Raw genomic sequence first — 21,253 nt, forward strand, 5'->3', positions numbered from 1 at the left:
GAACTCAGTTTAGGATCTGTTTGATTTTTAGGGATCCAGGTAGAGACACCAAATGGATACACATATCTGGAAGAGGTGGGACCAGATTCAGGGTAGAGATACAAATATGAATCATTAGCAAGTAGGTGGTATTTGAATCCATGAAACTGAATATGAGCCTGAGGGCATGAATGTCAGCAGAGCCAGGAGGTTCTAGAGCAGCCCATGTGGTAGAAAGAAAACCAGAAAGAAAGGCAGAGGGAAACGTAAGCTAGTGCTGCTCAGAGCAAGGTCTAGAGACCAGCAGCAGGAGCAGCACGTGGGACCCTGCAGAAAGGCAATCTCTCAATCAGGATCTGCATCTAAGTCAGGCAAAGCCTAAGTGGTCTGTGTTCACATGGAAGTTTCAGAAGCACTGGAACTACTGGGATCTTTTGCACAAATGGAGGGATTGGCTGGAACCGGAAGAGATTGCAGTTCAACTCTGATAGCCACAAAGAAGAGTCCCAGATGCCAAAGAGCCTGAGAGCTGTGGTCTTGAATATGCCTGATTGAATGCCTGATTGCTTTTACTTCCTCACTTAAATAAGAAGAAAGGCCTCCAACTTAAATGAAGGATGGGAGAAAAACGTATCAAACTTGAGATGTGTTACTAGCGAATCTCAACGGTCCTACCAGGCAGGTGGGAGGGAAAGTAGACAGGGAAATGAGGTGTAAGTGCCAGGCACTATCAAGGTCTCACATGAGGTGAGTGAAAGTAAGTTTAATGCTCTGTTGTATCCATATCTAGTTGCAGAACATAGTGGTTCCCTGTGGCTGCGGAAACAAAGAACCGCAAACTTGGTAGCACAATGCAATTCTGTTTTATACCTCTGGAAGCCAGAAGTCCAAAATGGGTCTCACTGGGCTAGAGGTGTGGCAGACCTGTGTTCTTTCTGCAGGCTCTAGGGGAAAATCAGTTCCCTGCCCTCTCCAATGTCTAGAATCTGAACTTATCTCTTCATCTGTGCCCCCTTCATCCACCTGCAAAGCTAGAAAACATCAGATTTAGTTTTTCTCACCCTGCTTTCTCTCTTCTCTCTTCCAATTCCTTCTTGCACTTCTATGAGCCTTACTGTTCCATCGGACCCACGTAGAGAAGCCCCCAGTGTAAGACCAGCTGATGAGCAATGTTAATTCTACCTTCAACTTTCACCTTTGCCCCTCACCTTGTAAACACATTCACACATTCCTAAGATTAGGATGCAAAAATCTTTGGGGGGACATTATTCTGACTGTCACTGTGTGGTATTGTCAGGAAGTAGAACATAATCAAGCAGTGTTTTTGCCAAGGAAGAACATATTGTGAAGTGAGAGCAGGAAGGGGTTTTGAAGGACCTTTCAGATGAATGTTTAGAACGTCTAATCATGGAATTTCAGCTGAATACAGAGGATAAGGAGCACATGACAGGTGTGGGAACTTTGAAAGGAAAGGTCAAAGATTATTGGGAGTGGATCTAGAGGGAATGAGCAGGGAAAATGAGAGGTGTGGTTGAAGGGGAGCTATCCGAAACCAATTAAGGAGGGCTCAAGGATGGTGGTTCTTGTTCACACCATGGGACAAGGTGGTGGAAGGAGGGCAAGGGTCACTGGAGAGACCAGGCCAACACTTTGGAAGGCCAGGTTTTAAGAGTGATCAGATACAGGGATATCAAAATAAAAAGGACGCAACTTATGTAGGAATTCACTAAAGGAGTGTGTCCCAGGAACCAAAAGAATCTTAATTTTTAAACAATTAATACAGTATTGTCACATAGTAGGCTTTTAATAAATGTTCATGGAATAAATCTTATAACACTGATTTGTGTATGCAGAGTTATGCCAAATGCAAAGCCTGGGAGGCCACTTTTACTCTGTAAGTCTAAGGGCCATATTATGTCCCATGGGAAAATTTAACCAGTGTGTGTTTGGGCCTCACAGACTGCCCTTCTTTTTTTTTTTTTTTTAATATTTTATTTATCTGACAGAGAGAAATCACAACTAGGCAGAGAGGCAGGCAGAGAGAGAGGAGGAATCAGGCTCCCCGCGGAGCACAGAGCCCGATGTGGGGCTCGATTCCAGGACCCTGGGATCATGACTTGAGCCGAAGGCAGAGGCTTTAACCCACTGAGCCACCCAGGTGCCCCACAGACTGCCCTTCTTGTACGACACACATGCTGGTACCTTCCACACTAGCCTTGACACATGTTGGTTTTACCTTTATTCTAAATATTTTTGATATGAAGGATCTGCGAGTTCTAGCTATCAAGCCGTAATACTTCCCAATAGCACTGATTTTTAGATTTTAAAAAAGCCTATGATGATTTGGGGTTGTATACCACAATTAAGGCATTAAGATACATCAAAGGAAGGTATACTGATTACTGCTCAAAAAAAAAATTAGAGATCTATTTTAAACCATGAATTATCCATCATATAGATCTTATTTTAAATTCTGGAGGACCTGAGTGGCTCAGTCAGTCAAGTGTCTGCCTTTAGCTCAGGTCATGATCCCAGGGTTCTGGGATGGAGCCCCGCATCAGGCTCCCTGCTCAACGGGGAGTCTGCTTGTCCCTATCCCTTTGCCCTTCCCCTCTGCTTGTGCTCTCTCTCTCTACATCTTTCTTTCTCAAATAAATCAAAAAAATCTTTTTTTTTTTTAAAAATACACTGGCTCAACTTTTCATGTTATATGAAATGAGCAAAGTCTTAATTGAAACACTGGGGCTGATGATCAGAAAAATCATTTTGCTATTATTCAGTATAGAATGTAATATTTAACACTGTAGATTTATAAGAGAGCTTTCACAGATTTTGATGATTAGAAATGATGAGGCATTTAAAGAACTTAGAACATCAGGTATCATGCAGGAAATGCAGTTTATAGACAGTCTTCTAAACATATAATCTTGTAAACATATGTAAGTTTTAAAATAAGCAAGTGTTTTTGGTTTTTAACGTGTAAGATTTGAATCTATAAGTTGTTTCTTGGTTATTTTTATTTCATCCAATTGCTAAACACCTGCAGCATGGAGAAGCTGTGGTCAATTTCAGAAAAGAATTAGGAAGCAATGAAGGGAGCAATTCATGTCTTCATATAGTAAGTTTAAAAAAAAAAAAAAAAAACCACAGGCACAATCCAGAAACATGGAAGGAGCTGAATTATTGACTCTAAAATGAGGGCTTGAGAAAATTGTCATTTAAGTGGCCCAGGTCCTCTGTCTGGTTAAGAAACTGCCAGTGAATGGGAAAGAGATTTGCAAAAACTTCTCACTATAGTAAGATTATCACAGTCAGACACCTTAATGAGACAGTTGACAGAACTGAAGAAAGGATTACATTTTTTTACTTGCCATGAAGCAGAAAGGTCAAGAAAGACGTTTGAACGAAGTTGTAAATTGCAGATTAGGCAAAAACCTCTTATCAGGTTTTCTTTGATGAATCCTTCCTATCAGCTTTTAAGTGCTACTGCATTCAGAGCTTCTGTTTTAAAGAAAAGTTCATAATGAATCTGCTGATTGCCACAGAATATGTTGGGGGGAGATGTCCAGCAATCATTGAGTCTCGCTTTGTTATTCTGAAAAACGGATTTTTCTCTCTAAAGAGGTGTGATCACTATACAATGAACCAATGGTCCAGTTCTCCCAGTCACTGGTTAATATTGATTAAGGCAGGACTTCAGACCAAATTCTCCAATCAAAACTACTTTTTTTTTTTAAACATATAATGTATTATTAGCCCCAGGGGTACAGATCTGTGAATTGCCAGGTTTACACACTTCACAGCACTCACCATAGCACAGACCTTCCCCAATGTCCTTAATCAACCACCCTCTCCCTGTCCCCCTCCCCCCAGCAACACTCAGTTTGTTTTGTGAGATTAAGAGTCTCTTATGGTTTGTCTCCCTCCCAATCCCATCTTGTTTCATTTATTCCTTTCCTACCCCTCAAACCCCCCATGTTGCCTCTCAACTTCCTCATATCAGAGAGATCATATGTAATTGTTTTTCTCTGATTGACTTATTTCACTCAGCATAATACCCTCTACAAAACAACTACTCTTATTTGAGAGTTGAGTGAGGGCCATGACTGTTTCCCAAATTGAGTAGATGGATGTGAATGCTGCAAGGAAAGAGAGGAAGTAGGCAGAGGTGGGTAGGGATGGAGAAATGGTCTTCCTGAGAAAGTCTTCAGGACCATTTATGTTAGCAGTACGTTTATTGATTTCTGCCTAATGCCCACATACAATTTTTAACTTTTTTGAAAAGGAACCCTATTTGCACAATAACACAGAAAAACAGGAGGATGAGATGCACTGATGTTGTTCCTAAAGCAAACCTGATAGTTTATAATGTATTAGTTTCCTATTGCTGCTATAACAAATTACCAAAACTTCATTGGCTTAAAACAACACAAATCATTACCTTATAGACCTGGAAGCTGGAATTCTGAAATGAGCCTTGCCAGGCTAAAATCAAGGTGTCAACCAGGTGGTGTTCCCTTTCGGAGACTCTGGGAAGTGTTTTCTTGCCCCTTCGAGCTCCTAGAGGCGCTGCCTTGTCCAACCACGCAACCAGGTGAGGCCTTTGTCATAGTGCAGCACTGTGAGGGAGGTCTTAGGCCTCCCTCTCTCCAGTTTAAGACTCTGGTGATTTATTAGCCCCACCTGGATAACCTAGGATAACGTCCTGAAGGCTAGTTGATTAGCAACCTTAATGCCCTTTTGACATATAAAGTGATGTAATCATAGGTTCTGGGGATTAACACCTGGACATTTTTGAAAGTCTGTTATTCGGTGGACCATCCCTGCCCCACCCAACCACCATCACCAGCAGAATACATTGTGTATTTTCCATTTTTTAGGCACTTTTATTCCAGGTACATTTTCTATGCAATATTTAAGTTTCTTATGCAATGTTAAATTTCCTCTTTGGTGGTTGGAAATGGGATGATGGCATCTCAAACAATGAATGAAGAAAACCTGACTCATGATGGGCCTATACCCCAAATCTTAAAATTTTATGTATTAGTGATGATGTTGTCAACTTAGAGGTGGTGGTAACTTAAAAAAAAAAAATCAAGAGGATTATTTGAATACATACACTTTCTACAAAAAATTAGAATATTTTCAAGGGATAGTTTTTACTTGACATATCTCATTTAAATAATTGCCCCAAAATGTTTTATCTAAGATTCTATGTATGTATGTATCTATCTATCTATCTACTTAAAGGTAGATAGATACAATACCTATCAATTGATAGGTAGATACAATATCTACGTATCAAGAGATACAATTATTTATTAAATTATTAGTACTCTGGATAATCTTAATATCTTCATAATAAATTATTTAGTATTAAGAGTTCACTAATTTCAAATTTGTTTAAGATAAATATTCTAAATAAAATATAAAAAAATATATGAAGTAGCATATATATTTTTCTACATTACATTGAACCTTTATTTAAATTAAATTTACGCCTGTTTTGGAAAAAATTGTATTATCCTGGGAAAACCATTCATATGGAAACCAATAGTGGATCCCATTTTTTATTCTATTAGCACATAGCTTTAAATCAAAGTCATCAGTTCACTAAATCATAGATGAAGACATTGGATTAGAATTCTGAGTTTCATTCTAACTATAATTCTGTGTAAGAAGGAAGTCTTTCAAAGTGTGACCATGGGATATTAATAGGTAATTTTCAACAAAAATGTTAGGGGCAGTTATCACCATAGCTGTCTCAGAGAGGAAACAATCATTAGCATATTAAAGCCCCTGAAAGCTCTTAATGAAGTCACTATTTAACATTGCCTAACCCAGAAACTTCTGGATGGATCCACAGAAAAAACATTGGGAAATGCTAGTTTAGAATAGGGTTGCAATGTTTTAAATGATTAGATAAGTAAATATATACTTCACCTTCATCCTTATGACATCATTATTGTTCTCTTTTATCTCTACTATTATCACTTTTATTATTCTGCCTACCAGCCCCCAGCCCCAGGGTCGACTCTCAAGCGCCTCATTTTATTGCTTATTTAATTGCTTAGTTACTTTCTTACTTACTTACTTATGCTTAAGTAACCTCTACACCCTACATGGGGCTCGAACGCATGACCCCTAGATTAACAATCGGATGCTTTCCTGACTGAGTCAGCCAGGCACCCTTTAATCTTCCTCATTTTGGTAATAGCAGCCTTCTTCCCATCCTAAAATGTTTTGGTCGTGTGGTCACACAACTAGAGATTATACGTATAGCTTTCTTTGCCCAAAACGGTGAATGTCTGAGGTAGTACCTAATTTACAATCTAACAGGTTAGCCTGGATTGATGCTAACAAACACCACAAAAACATGAGTCTTGTAGATCAGAGACTTTATTATTCACACTAATTGCAGTGTCCAGATGTATTGGTTTTCCATGACCAACACTTCAAAGGACCACGGATTGGGTGGGTTAAACAACAGAAATATATTTTCTTAGTTTTGGTAGCTAAAAGCCCAAGTTCAAGTTGCCTAAGAGCAAGGTTGGTTTCTTCTGAGGCTTCTCTCCTCAGCTTGTAGATGGCCTCCTTCTCCATAGGTGTTCATGTGGTCTTCCCTCTGTATGTTTCTGTATTCTTATCTCCTCTTCTTATAAGGACTCCAGTTCTATTGGATTAGGGCACTCTGTCTTCTGAAGTTGTTAAAAAAAAAAAATCTTGGGGCACCTGGGTGTCTTGGGCATCTGCCTTCAGCTTGCGTCATGATCCCAGGGTCCTGGGATTGAGCCCCACATCAGGCTCCCTGCTCTGCGGGAAGCCTGCTTCTCCCTCTCCTCCTGCTTGTATTCCCTCTCTCGCTGTCTCTCTCTCTCTCTCTGTCAAATAAATAAGTAAAATCTTAAAAAAAAAAAATCTTTAAAACATAGTCCTGAAAAAAAGGCAGTTATTGACATATGCTGCCTCCAAAATGTGCTAAAATGTGAGAGCCCAGGAAGCTTGCCCACCGAAAATAGTCAACCCTGGTTTCTATAACGGTTTGCCTCTGGCTAACTTTCCAACAAATACAGCATTTCATTGGCTTGACAGAGCTAATACCAAATCCCCTAATTTTTCTCATTTGGTATTTTCTTACACTACTATCAATAGAATACCAAGCATCCCAACGGGGCAACCTTGCAATGTTGACCTCAACCATGCCCTCAGAGTCCCAGACCTAACCAGGTCGAAAAATCCCATAACTATTTGATTCTACCTTAGACAGCCAGGTGACTTTTCTCCTTGAATTTCTGTTTTGAACATTGTGCTTGGCCCGAGACCTTAATCAGATATTATACAATTAGATAATATTATTAATCAATCTGGAATATTAGCGATTATAAAATTTTCCCATGGGCTACAAGGACCAAATTTAACACAAATCTATCCTCAAAACAACCCAGGCCAGTGAGCTGTGGGTGTGTCTCTGATTTCAGCTAAAGTTAGGTACAATTCCATGTGATTTTCTCTAATTGAATTGCAGCCATTGTAGGTAAAACTGTCCACAGGGAGGATGTAAACAATGAATCCATTATCTCTGTAAGACATTCCCCGAGAATCTAAGAGAAGCCTCATTTTGAAGAGCTCTCCACCATCATTAATCAGTTTATGATGCTCTCTTCCTATCTTTTCCACAAAGCCAGGCCTTTGCCACCATCTTATCATCATCTCCAAAACTCAATAATCCTGAAGGGGCTGGGATTCTGCTCTACTGACAGGGTACCAAGTGAGCCCACCACAGTTTGACAGATGCTGGCGGAAGGCAGTGACAGTACCAGAGAATAAGCTTTTTCTGAGGTAGTTCCCCATACCCCCATCCCCACAGGGTTGTATGAGGAGAGCTGGATAACACAACACACACAGGGAACTGAGTTAAAGAAACAGAACCCAGAGTTTAGGAATCTAAGAGCTAAGGGGCAGCAAGTATGCCTGACCTTGGTCTTAAGGGAAGACCTTCTCTTTATCAACCAAGGCTATTCAATACACAAAAATCTTTGAAAAAAGTAGTCCAGAACCAAGAGAACCCAGTGCCTTCTCCACAGGATGTGTCTTGAGATCCAATACTTTCTTTGCTGCAGGAGATTAACATTTGAGTAAATGTTGACAAATAGGCTGTAGAGCAAATGTGTACAACTTCTACTTCAGGTCCTTACACAAGTGGATGCTCCCTCTTGCTTTCCGTGGTCCTTTCACGCCTCTCTGGTTTGAACGTAGACATCAGTGAGCTGCCTTTCAGGTCACCTGGCGTGCTTGCTGTAGACGCAGAGATGGGAACTACATGTTAAGAATGCCAGAGCCTCCCTGCCAGAGAGGGTTCCTGAAAGACTTGCTGACCCAGAGCCTACCCTAGATCCTCATATTAGAGAAAAGGAAGCGTTTGTATTTTGTGGTCTATGTGTCAGCAGCTTGGCCTTGAGCCTGCCTAACACAAGCATGATCCTTATTCAGGGTATAGTATCCATTGATTACATTGGAAGAAGAATATCTATTTTAAAATAATGAGCACTAGGCAGTTTAAACTAATATGTTGTGATAGAAATTTAGATTCCTTCAACACCAATCAAAAAACCAATGGATTTTTTTTTTTCTACTCTATGTTCCATTCAATTTAATTCCAGATCACCTGGAATATATGAGAATTTTAAGAAGCAAAGGCAGAATGTACTTACAACATATGTATCTTGAAATTAGAAAAGTCAGCTTTTCTCATGGGAATCCCAGAAAGGTGATGTGTTTATGTGGAAGATACTACTATGCCAAGTATTTTATATCATTTAGATTTGTGGGAAATAACAAGATTAGATCACAGTAATGAGCGATCCATGTCAGGTAAACAAGCTGATAAATTTGAAACGTGTGATGGGAGGTTTCAGAGGTCCAATCTAGAGAAATTTGGAATTCACAGTAACCCATGAAAATGTAACAATTTAAAATTCAAAAATAGAAGACTAAAAATAAATTTCAAGGAAATATTTTAGATTAATATGAAGAAAAATTAATAATTAGAGGATAAGCCACCTAAGGAAGTAGGCCACAAGTAAATATGGAGATAAATGACTAGAAAAGTAGGTGTGCACTTAATTTTCATAGTTGAGGGACAGGAGCTGCTTTATATTCCAAGGTGGTGGTGGTCAAAAGAAGTTCGCAGTGGCAGCTTCCCGGTCCTTCCCTGCGAGCCTGTTGGAAATGCTTATCCCCAGACCTTAACTAAGACTTCCTGAAGCTGAATCACTGGAATTGGGAGTCAGATCGCCATTTGGGATTTAATAAGCCCTTCTGTGATCCTATGAGGCTTGTTGTTTGGACAACAGCTAGTCTAAGGGATTTGTGTGACAGATAAAAGAAGATAAATGGCATTTACTTCTCTTATCTGATAACTTATGTGACATGATTGCCACTTCATTAGTCAGCTGGTCCTAATGCATTTTTCAAAATAAAGAAAGCAACAAATAGTATTATCCTCACATTGGAAACCATTAATTCCATCACAACTCTGTAGGAATATAAAAGACTACTGTATACATTTACTCTGGGTATTCTCAAAAGATTTACTTTTTAATCACGGTATTTTTCCCTTTGGGGAAAGTTAAACTTCAAAATAATAAGTAAGAAAGAAAGGATTTACACTGATTTTGGATCAAAGATTCCTAGACAGCTATATTACTTTTGTGAATATATTGAGTAGCTGTAATGAATTAGCACCAATTGGTTTTCCTGTCTACTGCATGTTTTTACATATCCAATTGCTCAGAAAACTATAAAGAAATCAATGCTTTTCTTTTTAAATTATATTCACAGCTGGTGATTTTAAATTTGACCTTTTTAATGACTCTATAAATTTCATATATTTGATTGTGTTGTATTTATCACAACCATGTGGCTTTCACTCTTGTCTTTAGCAAATTAATTTTTCAGAAGTTAATCTCAAACACAGTTGCTAGCAAGATTCTTTCCCTGCTTCAGTAGTTTGCTAGCACAAAATATTAACAATAAGCCTAGGGAATTCTTCTTAATCTAAAACAAAACAAAACAAAAAAAGTTGTATGGGAAAAAAACAGACTGTTAAACTACGATAGTTGCCATGGATACTAAGCTCCTTCACAGATCTGAGCTGTGTGCAGGAGCATAAATGCTAGCCATTTGACTAACTTGTGATTTTGTTCAGAAATGCGATAATTCACATGTTTTATATGTCCCACTATAGATTAAAGTATTTTCACTCACAGATAAGACAACTATAAGATGAAAACTCTCCCTCTCTGATTTCTATCTGGAACAATGATTAGAAATACATCAAGAATATATGAAACTTTAAATAATAAATCCCATCAATAAAAACTTGCATAGCCAACACATTTTTTTACTCTTTTGAACTAGGAAATAAAAAACAAGATTAAAGAAATCATAACAGGCCTTAGCAAAACAGTTTGAATACCATAGTTTATAGTAAGGGTTGTGAATAACAAATTCTCTTTTGAATTTTTTATAATATACAACTTTACCTTAAGTGAGGTTCATTTATGTTTCATCTGTTTTGTTATATTGCTCGTACAATATTTGCAATTTTATTTTTTCAATTTCAGGTAATATGTCCCCTTTTTGTCTTCACTTATTAAAAACAATACAATAATATGTATCGAGTCATATCTAACAACAAGACACTTTGAGTCCCAACTATTCCAATCAAAAAAAAATGACGTACAGACATAAATGAGTCATAGGTCACCTTAACGTTACAGTGATGGGTGTCTGAATGCCCTGTTTTCTATCATTCCTGGGATCTTCCTGTCTTATACTGGAAACATCTCATTTCTCTGACAAAGAGACATGTGTTACCTAATAGATTCCAGCCCTTAAAGAAAGACTGATAACAGATTACAGACACAACCGCCCAATTAAATACTTGCAGGGGTCCTTCCCTGATGGGTCAAGTTACTCAGCACGGCCATCATTTTCAAGCTCTTTATTCTTTAGAGTGTTGGACTCATTTTGGAGAATTGCGCTCATTTTGTACCATGTTAGCCCCCCAGAAATTATTCATGTATCTAATAACCTATAACTGTTCTTGCTCATTTTTGTGTTTAAAAACTTGCTAAATAAAACTTTTTAATATTATTCTCTTTTTTTTCTTACTTTGCTTTCTTTTCTGTTGTTGTTATTATGTTCAGTTGGCCAGCATAAAGTACATCATTAGTTTTTGATGTAGTTTCTTAATTTATCCTTTAAAGAAATATATATTTTTAACGTTAAAAGACAGAATCCTTGTGGATAGGTCTCAGAACCCCAGAGTGAGAAATAATTAACTTGGAATAAAAATAAATTATTTAGACTATTTTTCTTTTTTCAGTGTTAAATAATTTCATATATGACAGATATAGTAAATAAGTATTTTAAGACAAGCTTCTCTCTTATTTTCACACTTTTTGGTGGCATTCTGGAATATATAAGTAAGCAGTATCTTGGGTCCAGTATAAAATTTAAATGATTTAATATTTTTTTAAGGTTACTTTGAAGTACTGTTTCAAATAAAAGGAAAAAAAGTCTTTGTTCAAATTGTCAACTTTGTATTCTTTAGGCCTATCTTCTATCCAAAATGCTCACTCTCACAAACAAGATTTTCTTGAAAACTTATATATACTACTACAACTTCCTTAGCTAAAACAATGTAAAAAGACATTTTGTTCCCATACGCAACATTGTAGTTAATTCAGAGATGATTTAAAACAGTGACCTTTAGATATTTATAAAGGATCTAGGTTGTGTGTATATATGTATGAGAGACAGAAAGAGAGAGAGAGATTAGTAAAGAGTCATTTAATTTTGCCATAAGGTGTGTATTTTTGTATATATATGTTTATAATGTGCAAAAAGCAAAGCCACCCTCATGTGCCTACCTTCCCATGCGTGGAGCCCCAATATGTCTCTCCAACCTGAGATTCTGTCACCGCTCCTCCCAAAACACCCCCAGATACATGGTGAACCATATAAATATAAATATAAACCATAATATTTATCATATCTGGCACCTTGATGATTTAATCCACAACATACCCCATGTACAAACCGAGATAGGACTTTATAATCATGATGAGAAACTATATTTGAAAGGAAAAAAGTGAAAACCACAGATCCATCACACATCCACACTCCTGAAGAATGACCTTTTTATGGGCAAATCTGTTCTCACAGAGACACTCTCACGCATGTCAACCCTCTGGTCACTGAACCTGCTTTCTGGAAATTGTGATGTAATTGTTCCAAGTGAGGGCTCTGGGATCAGAGGATCTGGACTTGAGTCTGGACCCCAACTACGTATAGCCTCTGTGAAGTGGGACCAGAGACCCTCTCTGGGGATACGAGTCCTATCTGACTCATTGTTTCCTTCAGTTATTTTTTTTAAAGATTTTACTTATTTATTTGACAGAGAGAGAGAGCACAAGAAGGAGGAGTAGGAAAGAGAGAAGCAGAGTCCCTGCTGAGCAGGGAGCTTGACCTGGGGCTCCATCCAAGATCCTGAGATCATGACCGGAGCTAAAGGCAGACTAACTGACTGAGCCACCCAAGCACCCTTTTTCCTTTAGTTAAAAGTGAAACAGCAACGTGAGCTCTTAGAAGGCTGAGAAACATTGTTCATGTCCATACTGTTACTTGTTTGCACTCTTTCTTGACATTCGTGACATTATCTGCAAAGGTCGTTGTGGAGGATGCTTTAACAACACACATCTTATCCATGTACCTGCTATACCTGTTGATTTTACTTGCAAGTTCCTTTAAAGCAACAGAGCTTTAAAACTGAGGACTTTTACTGAGGACTTCTGATGCTGCTGACCGACTAGTGCATGGGGACCATCCTAGTAAAGCCAACCAGAAAATGTGAAGAAAATATTTTAAGAAATACTCTTGGAGGCATGAGAGATGATAATGTGAAGAAGAATTATTGGACCAAGAACCTGGAGGAGAAAACCCTGAGAAATAAACATGACATGCAGAGTCCCCTTTTCCACAGTAGCAGTCAGTTCTTCAGGAGAAAACTGAATACCTAAGATTTGAAGCAACACCTTTCACAGTCTCAGGGGTCAAAGTTAGAGCACAGTATCTGCAAAAGAGAGGGACAAGGTCATTAGCACCCACCTACTGGGTTATGAATCTGCAATCTGCAGTACAGATCCATAGGAGCAAAGGTGTCCTCAAAACACCTCAAAGGTGTCCAACCTCCACCAACACCAGAGGGTAAATTTCATTCACAGAGACCCTTGGTGTGAGCCTACATTTTGATTCATAAATTACCTATCAGAAGAAAAACTAAAAGATCTTGGGAGAAAATTTTTGGTTAGGTCTCAAATTATTTCTAAATTTAAAAAAAATTGTAATTTTAATCAGAATAAGCAAAACACAAGCTAGACAGAAAGTGTGATAGTTATGAAAAAAATATATACAATGGAGACAGATCCTGTAAGATTCCAATTAATGAAATTACCAAACTCAGAATTTAAGATTTTTAAAGTAATCCAGGACAGAATTGAAGCTTTTGGTAGAGAAGTAGAAATATAAAGGAGAACTAAATTGGAATTCTAGAATGGTACGATAGCTGAAATTAAAAACTAAGTGGAAGCGGGAGCCTGGGGGGCTCTGTCGGTTAAGCACACGCCTTCAGCTCAGGTCATGATCCTGGAATCCTGGGATCGACCCCCACATTGAGCTCCCACATTGAGTCCCACGTGGGGTTCCTTGCTTGGCAGGGAGTCTGCTTCTCTCTCTGCCCCTCACCCCGCTCATGCTCTCTCTCACTCACTCTCTGTCTCAAATAAATAAATAAAATCTTAAAAAAAAAAGATAAAGAAAAAGAAACTCACTGGAAGGATAGAAAAGAGGGTCTGAAGAGAGAATTAGTAAATGGAAAAATACTTCAGGAGATAATATTCCAAATGATCCACATAATGACAAGTTGAAAAAACACAAAAGGATGTACAAGCAGGTAGAGGAGCTATGGACTGAATGTTTGGGTCCCCTCCAAACTCATGGGTTGAAGCCTTAACTCCAGTGTGGCTTCTGGGGTTATAAGTAAGTGTGGCCTCTGGGGAAATAAGTAAGACAAAATAAAATCACCAGGGTGGGGCTTTCATCTGACAGCACTAGGGCTCTTCTAAGAAGTGACCCTGGAGAGCCCTTGCTGCCTCTGTGTCATGCGAGGACGTAGAAGGCTGCGGCCACCCACAAGCAGCAGAGAGAACTATCACCACAACATGAAGTTGCTGGCACCTGCATGGTGGGCCTCCAGCCTCCCAAACTGTGAGCAAATCAATATCTGTTTTTCAGGCCCCTCAGTCTGTGGTATTTTATTATGGAAGCCTGGCCAGACTGATCCATAGATAAGAAGATACATTGATAAGGTCTAATATACGATACTGACTTTGAGAAAAAAAGAGAAATAATAAGGGAGAAGATGACTCTTAAGAGACAATTGCTGAATTTTTTTCAAAAATTAATTCAAGTGTATGTTGCCACAGACTCCAGAAAACCAAAGGAGTAAAAATAAAGAAGTAAAGATAAAGTAAAGCAGTAAAAACAAAGAAGGAAAGCCAAGTCTGGGTTTATTAGAAAAAAGTACCAAAAATGAAGGAACTATGTAATCACAATTACTATTAAGTGTTGGCAAATTTGCTAAGATAATTTCAAGAGGGATAGACAGTCTTCTCAATTATTTCTCTTATTAGGAAGTTGTAAGAATTCTTTAAATCTTTGCATACGTAAGTTGCAAATATTTTGTGAGGTGACATTTTGCTTGATTTTTTTTTTAAAAAACAGTCATTTCTTAGAGCAGAAGTGTTTAATCTTCATGGAATCCATTCTGTCATATTTTGTACTTTGTGTTTTATAACTTGTTTAAGAAATCTGTGTCTGGCACAATGTCACAAAGATTTTCTTCTTCGTTTTCTCCAGAAATTAACAGATATAACCCTTACATTTAGATCTATAGTCCATTTTGAACTAAGGATTTTACATGTTGTGACATAAGACTTGAAGTGAATTTTTTCTATAGACATAGCCTATTGTCCTAGTGCACTTTGTAAGAATTAACTCAGAAACTTTGTTCAAAATCATTACAACATATATACTATATAAATCATATTTTAACTTGTCAAGTCATTAAATCTTAAATACTGTATATGATATAGGTGTAAAATATTATGACGTTCAAGGAATAAAGAGGCTGTTGGACTGGATGCTACTGTATGTGAATAAATAAACCATAATAACTATATATATATTTATAATTTATATTACAATATTATACATAATATAATATTTATAATTATACAAATGTTATGTAAGTATGTATTAACATATTTATTTTTTATATATCTATATGTTTATTTCTGGACCGTCTGTTCTTTTCCATTGAAGTATATATCCATCCTTATGCTGAAATCACACAGAAAGTGATCATAAATTTTGATACATTTTTTTTTCCATTTTATTTATTTTTTCAGTGTAACAGTATTCATTCTTTTTGCACAACACCCAGTGCTCCATGCAAAACGTGCCCTCCCCATTACCCACCACCTGTTCCCCCAACCTTCCACCCCTGACCCTTCAAAACCCTCAGGTTGCCCCAGCCTCCCACCCCTCACCCTTCAAAACCCTCAGGTTGTTTTTCAGAGTCCATAGTCTCTTATGGTTCGCCTCCCCTCCCCAATGTCCATAGCCCGCTCCCCCTCTCCCAATCCCACCTCCCCCCAGCAACCCCCAGTTTGTTTTGTGAGATTAAGAGTCATTTATGGTTTGTCTCCCTCCCAATCCCATCTTGTTTCATTTATTCTTCTCCTATCCCCCTACCCCCCCATGTTGCTTCTCCATGTCCTCATATCAGGGAGATCATATGATAGTTGTCTTTCTCCGATTGACTTATTTCACTAAGCATGATATGCTCTAGTTCCATCCACGTCGTCGCAAATGGCAAGATTTCATTTCTTTTGATGGCTGCATAGTATTCCATTGTGTATATATACCACATCTTCTTGATCCATTCATCTGTTGATGGACATCTAGGTTCTTTCCATAGTCTGGCTATTGTAGACATTGCTGCTATAAACATTCGGGTACACGTGCCCCTTCGGATCACTATGTTTGTATCTTTAGGGTAAATACCCAGTAGTGCAATTGCTGGGTCATAGGGTAGTTCTATTTTCAACATTTTGAGGAACCTCCATGCTGTTTTCCAGAGTGGTTGCACCAGCTTGCATTCCCACCAACAGTGGAGGAGGGTTCCCCTTTCTCCACATCCTCTCCAGCATCTGTCATTTCCTGACTTGTTAATTTTAGCCATTCTGACTGGTGTGAGGTGATATCTCATTGTGGTTTTGATTTGTATTTCCCTGATGCCGAGTGACGTGGAGCACTTTTTCATGTGTCTGTTGGCCATCTGGATGTCTTCTTTGCAGAAATGTCTGTTCATGTCCTCTGCCCATTTCTTTGATAAAATTCAAAAATTAAAAAGTCTCTGCAAACAAAGAATAGAAAGAGACTGTATTAATTAAATTAATGATAACCACAGAATTTATTTATCAACTATAACACCTAATAGTGAAATAGCAAAAGCAGTCCATCTGAAATCAGGAAGAAAACACAAGTGTCTGTTTGACCACTTCTACTTAACGCTGCAATGGGGTCTTTGAAATGTAATAAAGTATGAAATAGAAACAAAACTGGAAGGGAAATAAGATAACATTAGTTTGAAATTATAAAATCATATACCTTGAGGCTCCAAAAAATATGGCATATTATGAGAATAAAAAAGCTTACAAAACTGTTAGATACAAGATCTATATGCAAATACCAACTGTGTTTCCATATATTTATGGACTACAATTAGAACATGAAATAAAAACACACCATTTACAAGAGCATTGCAATTACCATGAGAACAGGAATAAGTCTAACAACTGATGTCCAAGATCTCTACACACTAAACTACAACACATTATTGAGAACAATTACAGATTTACCAAATAAGTGGAAGGAAATACAATGCTCATGGATTTTGAAATGTATATGATGTGTATCATATATGTGTCAGCTTAGCTGAATGATGCAATGTGTCAGCTTAGCTCAATGATGCAATGTTCCTCAGAATTCCTTTCCCTGTGTGGTTCTCAGCTAGTATTAGTAACAACAAATATTTGCCCTGATAAGATCCAATTTATGCTTCATCCTGGGCTTTCCCTCTCTAATGCCAATCTGGCTGACTTAATGCAACTGTAGCCCCAAAATTAGATCCGGAAGCAACTGCCTACCCAGATGAATCCTCAGCTTCCACCACTGCACGACATTTAATCTCTACAATGAATTCCTTATTTTCTATCACACATAGCATTTCTGCCTCTTTGAGCCCTGACAATATGTTATGAAGATGTCAGTTCTCTTCCAAATTGCTTTTATTATGTCATCAACTTTCATCAAAATCCAAAAGAGCTATTTGTAAAGATACGAAAAGGTTGTTTTATGGAACTGCAAACAATCAAGAATAGTGAAGATATTCTTGAAGGACTGGATACAGATGTTTGCTAGAATAATTAACACATGGTCATTGCAAAGACAGAGAAGTAGGCCAATGGAACATAATAGAAAACCCAAAAATCAACCTGTACATATACGAACAAATGTGCATCATCAGTGGAAATGAATTTCTTTGCATAGTGTGGGTTCAATTGGATACTTATTTTGTCAAAAATGAAAATGATAGGGCGCCTGGGTGGCTCAGTGGGTTAAGCCACTGCCTTCGGCTCAGGTCATGATCTCGGGGTCCTGGGATCGAGTCCCGCATCGGGCTCTCTGCTCAGCAGGGAGCCTGCTTCCCTCGCTCTCTCTCTGCCTGCCTCTCTATCTACTTGTGATCTCTGTCAAATAAATAAATAAAATCTTAAAAAAAAAATGAAAATGATAGAAATAATGATATGATAGAAATGAGTCGTCTAAGAACCAGTGCCATACAATATATTTACACAGTTTGTATTAATGTACATTTATATATTTACATGTACAGCATGGAAATGCTTAAGTATGAAATATATTTATGTGTAAGTAACTCACAAGAGGGAACTTATAGTGGAAAGTCTTAATTTGACAGATGAAATACAGCTCTTTTATGTAATGAATGCCAAGTCAACTAATAAATGCAGTAAAATTTCATTAAGATGCATAAAATTAGCAAATTACCCATACATCCCATAAAAATCCTTGTAATTTGAAATAAGAATTTTATGCTATCAGTTACTTAGTAAAAGAGTATCATCATGTAACACTTTCTTAAAAACAACTTAATATGAAATAGGATAAAATTTTAGACCATGTCAGGGAGGATGCTATAGGGAAAATAGGAAGTATTTTAGTAAGGTATGTACAAAGTTATGTGTAATAAATGAATTTGAAATGCTGTATACAAGTAATATCAGAAAATAACACGGCAAGTTTTATAAAGTGAATAAATACCAAAGTGATCAATCACATGATACAAGATTACAGACATAAAGAAGGCTAAGTAAATGATGAAATTTTCAGATCTCTTAAGATGATTATGATCAATGTGTAAAATCTTAAAGACCATGGTAAATATTTTTTTGAACAAGTCTCAGGAAGTTAACTCTTATTTATTTATTCACTTTTAAAGATTTATTTATTTCTTTAAAAGAGAGAGAGCCTGAATGAGTTGAGAGCAGGGCAGAGGGAAAGAATCTTAAACAGACTCCCCCTGAGCACAGAGCCAGACATGGGGCTAGATCTCATGACCCACGAGATCATGACACGAACCAAAACCAAGAGTCAGAGGCTTAACCCACTGAGCCACAAAGTCACCCCATCTAACATAAGTTAGATGTTAACTTCTAACTTTCAGAAGTTAAAGTTAGATGTGTCTAAACTTTCAGACAGTTTAGAAAGATTAAGATTAAAAATTCGACTTTATATATTACATATTAACTTTCACAAATACTACTCTGTTGTATAGTATTATTTAAACACTAACGGCTTCAGGTAAAATTTGGAGAAATTCATTATCCAGGGTTGGTATGTTAGTGACAGATGTTGATGTATTTCCGCTTACATTTCTGGTTTTGTATGATTATGCCTGGGACAGAGCTGTGACATAAACCACATAGCTCTTGTTGTCTGTCAGAGATAAAATATTGACCTAGCTAAAAATGATTTCTTGATTTTTCTACCTACATCCGTTCTCTATCTACTGAACAGAAAAACAGAATTCCTTAGGATTTAATGAAAATATTTAGAACAAACACAATTTTCTTTTAAAAGGGACGTGGATAGTTTCAGATATATGTACAAAAATTTTAAAAGTACATGTATTTTTAACTTAAGGAAATGGAGTTATTAGAATTAAATTTAAACATTAACTTCTTAGAAAAACTGGCAACATGTTTAGATACTTGTTACTTCATTTTATTTCCTATAACATGGAGATAATTTACATTTATAGTTGACCTATAAAATGAAACATTTATAAAATAAAACAGGTTTTAATAAAACAAATGAAAACAATAGAGCATATTCCAAAAATCATTTCAAAAACTAACGTGTAATTTGCCATGAATATAAAATTGAGAAGAACACATTTTCTGTGTTGCTATATTTAATTAACAAAATCTTGAAAAAACAGAGATGTACAGTTAACTTTTCACTTGGTTTCTTGCTGTTCTTGTCTTAATGAAACAAGTTATTTTAAGTGAGAAAGTCTAATTTTTGACCCATATTTTGGAGACCTTATATCATAAACCAGCTTCACTCACTTGTAGCCAGGTTATAACAAAAATATAAAGCCCGGATAATATTTCTTCTTATTTTCTTACAATAAACACATTTAAAGGTAACCACAACATTTGACAAGAAAAATACATAGATGTAGGATACAAGAATCTCTCCAGGTCTATTAAAAAGATAAAGGCCAAGAATTTTTGCATTTCAAAGGGCCTTGGTCCAATTTTCACAAAACAAACAAGAGAAAATATGCTGAAAACTAGATAGATATATTTTCCAACGGTGTGGCCACAATATTGACAGCTTACCACTTCAGCAGAGCAGATAATTAAACAATTGTATTAATTATAAATTGCCAAAGCACAAGCAAACCTAATAAATTATTACTATAGGTTACAAACATAGCAAAAAGAAATTTTGTAAAAATTATTTTTAGAACAACAATAATACTTTAGAATTTCTCCCAAAATTCCACCTAAATAATATATCCTACATTTAATGTATCTCATAATATTTCACTGAAAAATGTGAATTGGTTTTTTTTAGAAATTATAATCCATGATGTGGGAAGGATTTTTGATATGACTAAAGTGCTAAGAAATAGAATTTTCAAGTGCTTTCTTAAAGTTGTTTTCATATTATTAATCATTCAGTTCATATGTGGGCAGCAACATTCAATGTATTCAACCAAAAATAGAAGCGAACCATAAGAGACTATGGACTCTGAAAAACAACCTGAGGGTTTTGAAGGGTCAGGGGTGGGAGGTTGGGGCAACCTGAGGGTTTTGAAGGGTCAGGGGTGGGAGGTTGGGGGAACAGGTGGTGGGTAATGGAGAGGGCACGTTTTGCATGGAGCACTGGGTGTTGTGCAAAAAGAATGAATACTGTTACGCTGAAAAAATAAATAAAATGAGAAAAAAAAAATAAATAAAGACTCAAGATGTCTGTTTCTGAATCTCAACAACTCTGCTAAATTCTTTGGCCATTTGGGCATTGCAAGTTCCATCATAATTGTCTTGGAAAGAAAGATTCTTGGAAGGGTTCAGTTTACAACATTTCTTTTCTGGACTTACCAACAAATCTAGAGGGAAAGATGGCACCCAGGCAATTGAGTCTTTCCGTTGATTTTAAATTTACAGCATCCTTTTCATGCTCTTCATTGAGGCAGCCTCAGTTTCTCCTAAAACATTACAATATGACATTGGGGTTACTTCAGTGATTAAGAAAAAGTACTCAAGACAGCATTCCAATACAAGTTTTGATATAAATGCTTCTCATCCCCCATATTTATAAAAACATTAAAACCCAGAAACTTAAAAAAGAAGAAGATTCTGGAGGTGGTATCCTCAGATGTAAAGCAGTTTAAGGAATCATAGCCAGGTTGAGTATGTTGGGGTTCCACTTCCTCGTCATGACCCAAGATTCTACCTCTCTACCAATTCACTGCACCTAATGAATGCCTGAA

The sequence above is a fragment of the Meles meles genome, chromosome 12 (genome assembly GCF_922984935.1).
Source record: "Meles meles chromosome 12, mMelMel3.1 paternal haplotype, whole genome shotgun sequence".
NCBI lineage: Eukaryota > Metazoa > Chordata > Mammalia > Carnivora > Mustelidae > Meles > Meles meles.